The sequence below is a fragment of the Equus przewalskii genome, chromosome 28 (assembly GCF_037783145.1).
Source record: "Equus przewalskii isolate Varuska chromosome 28, EquPr2, whole genome shotgun sequence".
NCBI lineage: Eukaryota > Metazoa > Chordata > Mammalia > Perissodactyla > Equidae > Equus > Equus przewalskii.
This window is the reverse complement of record NC_091858.1, coordinates 1,451,117-1,455,516: the sequence shown is the minus strand read 5'-3', so window position 1 is coordinate 1,455,516 and position 4,400 is coordinate 1,451,117. Positions and strand designations below refer to the sequence as shown.

At 44.4% G+C, this 4,400-nt stretch overlaps 1 long non-coding RNA gene across 1 annotated transcript; it reads right to left on the bottom strand.

Annotated features, from left to right (window-relative positions):
- Nucleotides 1-2,973: 2,973 nt before the first annotated feature.
- Nucleotides 2,974-4,180, bottom strand: LOC103563029 (uncharacterized). The gene is made up of 2 exons (XR_547791.2): nt 4,111-4,180; nt 2,974-3,195 (listed from the first exon to the last, which is right to left on the bottom strand). It is a non-coding gene; the product is annotated as an uncharacterized lncRNA (long non-coding RNA).
- Between the last annotated feature and the right edge of the window lie 220 nt (nt 4,181-4,400).

Here is a 4,400-nt window from a genome sequence, read left to right as displayed (position 1 = left end):
AAAATGTGTGGGACAGCTAAAGAAGTATTTTTAGGTCAAATTATAACCTTAAATATGTTTAATAGGAAATAAAAAAGGTTAAGAATTACAAGCTAACTGTTTAACTCAAGAGTTTGGGAAAAGAGCAATAGAACAGACACAAAGAGGAATCATGAAAGGAAACAAAAATAAGGATGGAAATCACTGAAAGAGAAGAGGAAAAACACAGAGAGAGACGAATAAAATCAGCAGTTGGTTTGTGAAGATTAGTAAGCAAGGTGTTTGAAGGGAAAGAGCCAGAAAATGCAGATACACGAAGTACATAATGAAAAAGGGAAATAACTACAGACACTTTAAAAAAACGTGAAAGGTTGTTATGATTGAATATATACTAAAGAATTTGAAATCCTACCTGAATCAGATAAATTCCTAGAAAACGTAATGTGTAAAGACTGGCACAAAGAGAATTTTAAAAATTAAATAGACCACTAAGTACACAAGATTTTAAATGGAATTAACAAACCATCCCTCTGGAAATGTCACTCACACAAACACACACACGCACTGTGGGGGTCAGCCTCTGAACGGCTCCCGGTGACCTCTGTCTCCTGGGGTCCATGCCCTGTGTACTCTTCTGCCCTTGTGTGTGGGCTGGACTTGGTAATGCTCTCGTAATGAATAGAACATGACGAGGTGATTGGCCATCACTTGGTGTTCAGGTTACAGGACGACCGTTGGGTCCTCTTGCTCTCTCCCTGTCCTTGTATCTCTCTTGGGCCGGCTCTGGGGGAAGCACCATGCTGTGTGGTGAGAATCCGTGTGGAGAGGCTCACAGGCAAGGACTGATGCCTCTGACCAGCAGATAGCGAGGGCCTCCAGCTAGTGAACAGACATGTGATTGAGCTTGGAAGCAGATTGGCCCACAGGAGAGCCCTGACTGCCACACTAACTGCCACTTCATGAGAAACCCTAAGTGAGAGACACCCAGCTAAAGCCGTGCCCACAAAAACTGTGAGCTAAGAAGTGTTTCTTGTTTTAAGTCACAAAGTTCTGGGGTGGTTTGTTACATGGCAAGAAGTAACTGATACATACACATAAAACACCCGATTGATTTTACTGGAGAATTCAACCAACTTTCAATGCGTATGCAATTCCTATCTTATAAAAGTCATTTCAAAAAATAAAGAGGGAAACTGCCCAGTTCATTTGTGAGGTTGGTACCATTATTTCATTATGATCGTGATGATGGTGACGACAACACTTATTGCAGACGTGCACACATCTAAGTGCACATTAGATGAGTGACGACAAATGCCTGCTCCTGTGGACCAGCACACCAATCAAGGCAGAACACGTCCATTAGCCCAAGAGTTTGCCCGTGCCTCCTCTAGTCACTCTCCTTTTCATAGGCAGCCACTATTCTGAAGTCTATCACCATAGGTTATTTTTGGCTGTTCTTCAAATGGAATCATTTAGACGTGTACTCTTTCGTGCCTGCCTTATTTTACTCAGTATGTGTTTAGGACTGAGCCGTGTGCTCCCCTCTCCCATATTAATGCCAACTTCCTTCTGCTTCTCAGAGCCATCTCTACTTACAAAGCCAAAGTGCCGTATTCAAACAAGATCAGATATTCTACCCAATTGAAAACTGATTAAAATTGGTCTTTTAACTACAGATTAATGACTATATTAAAGACGTACAGTCGAGATAATCTGGTACCACAAAATCAGGCTGAGGGGCAGCTAATTATTAGAGCAGAAGGTTATAATTTTCTATGTTTCTGTAGAACATAACACAATGATGAAATAAAGTAGGCTGCATGAATAAGGCTGCTGGGCAAATCGTACTAAGTCATTTTGTCTTTGGTATATATTTAAAATAGCTTGTCTATATATAGACTTTAACCTGAGAATTATTATATGAATGTGTGTACCCACTTGTAGATTTTTCTTTCTTTTTTTATAACTAGAATTTATTTTTCTGCTGAGGAAGAGTTGCCCTGAGCTAACATCTGTTGCCAATCTTCCTCTTTTTTGTATGTGAGCCACTGCCACAGCATGGCCACTGACAAGTGGTGTAGGTCTGCACCCGGGAACCAAACCCAGGCCACTGAAGTGGAACATGATAAATTTAACCACTAGGCCACTGGGGCAGGCCTGGGTTTTATTTTTCTTAATAGATCATTGTGGCTGGGGGAACCACTGATCATTGTAGAAATGTAATTAATTAATAATCAGTAATTTTACCTTATCTTAAAATAATCATGCCAAGGATGGCAAATTCTAGGCACTGAGGCCACAACTCCTCCCATTCCATACAGGAGACAGACATCAATAATCCGTCACACCACTCTGAGCCAGGGCTGCCTGAGAAGCCTTCTCAACCAGTGAGCTGTCATGCACGGTAGGAAGACAGCGCTTCTCAACCAGCTACTCCAAGCAGCTGCCATCCATTTGCTGGAGTTGGCACAAGAGTGGAAATGTATTGAACAATGATTCAAATTATTTCTTAAAGAACATGCTATTCATAATAATGTGTGGAGGTGCAGAATGCTACTTTATTAAAATATTATAGTGTAAGAGTATAGAAGAAAAAGCAGGGTTTTTGGAGTCTAAGAGCCCTGGGCATGAATCCCAGCTCTGTATTTAATTTACCCTGGGGCTTTAGCGAACCATATCTCTTCTTCAAAAGAGGAACGATTATTGTTATCTTACTGAGTTTTTGTAAAAAATAAAAATAATTTTTTAAAGTGCTGGGCACATAACAAGGGTACGTTAAGTACTGCCCCTTCTTCTTACCACAGTGGAAAGAGCACAGGTGTTGAACCAGGCAGACCTAAATTCCAATCCTGCCTCTGCTCCTTTAGTGTGACTCCAGAGAAGTTTTTTACTCTCTCTTAGTCTGTTTCCTCATAGGCAAAAATGGATAACAGTAACTGCATTGATGGGTTGTTTTCTAAGAATCAGTGTTAATATATGGAAATTGCCTAGAAGTCAGTTAAAACTTGACCAGCGATAACTTTTACTTTTCTTTTAACTTCGCTGTTGCTTTAGTCTTCCCTTCTCCTTCCCAAAAAACCACGGAAAAGAATTGAGAGAATATGCGTCAAACTTGAGGAAGTGAGGGCGAGGCGCAGGGAGCAGAGCTTGGACCGCTTGCGTTATCTGCAGTGGGTCTTTCTGTACAGTGTGACTTTCCCGGCTCTTGATTTATACCTGAAATTAAAAAGCAATATAATAGCGAGCGGCTTCAGCATCAGGGCAGAGAGAGCTCCTCCCTTAGCCTCTCCCCACTAAGATACAAAGAAAAGGACACTCATAAGCCAACAGAGGACATCCACACAACACAACAGACGTCTGAGAGACCCACGCAACCATATGTCTGAAGGTGAGGTGTCCCAGCGGGCCGCAGTGCAAGGAGGTCAGGGGATCTCCTCTCCCTCCCAGACGGCAGCGACCTAGGGTGTGGGTCTGCACCCGGCTCTGGGAGGAGAGGGGGAAAGGGCAGCCCTCCCGACGGACGCCGTCACTCTCGGAGCTGCCCGCGATCCTCTGGGAACGCTCCAGACCAAGGAGGCAGAGCGATCGCGGGGGCGTCTTCACCAGCCAAGCAGCGCAGGGGCAGACGGCGGGTGCAGAGCAGGAGCGGCCCTGGGATCACACACGTGAAAGGAAGCGCCCCTCCGCCTGCGTGGCGCGCGAGCTCGGCCAGTGGGCCAGCGCGAGGGACCCCGCCAGGGCACCTGTGTGCCTACGTGCGCAAAGTGGCGGCGGCCGGCGCGCAAACACAGACAGGCCCTGTCAGCACAGCTTCCGAAGGACAGGAACAGCTGCCAGGGATCCAGCGGGCTCATAATACACAGCTCCTGCCCCCCACCCCTCTGGAAGAAGAACATTCCAGTTGGGGGCAGCAGATGGAATCTGCTACCACATACTATGAATATGCCACGGCACAAATCCACCCCGTCAAAGAATATGAAAACTACAGCCTCTCAACACTGACCCTATGCAGACCACAGGATGCTGCTACCAAAACCCTGGCAACTCCTTCCTCTGAAATCTGTATATCACTTCAACACACTGATGCTCTTGCCAGAAAGGCTTCCATGCTATGCCTGCTTCCTCCCATACCTCTGTTTCACATAGAAGTCTCCTGCAGGTTCATCTGAAGGTACAGTCTGAGTCCATCCCTGTATTATCGCTGCAAGGGAGGATAAGAAATTGAGTTCCAGCTTCTATCTGGGAGAGACAGCGCTCATATAACATGGGTATTCTAAAGATGCTGAGTGGGCACAATATGAAAAAATTATACTAAAATATATCATATATGATTAAGAGTAATTTTATACCTTTATTTTAAATATTTGCCACTTACTTTTTTTGTCTTATTGCGTTAACCAGAAGTATCAAGCAATGTTTAA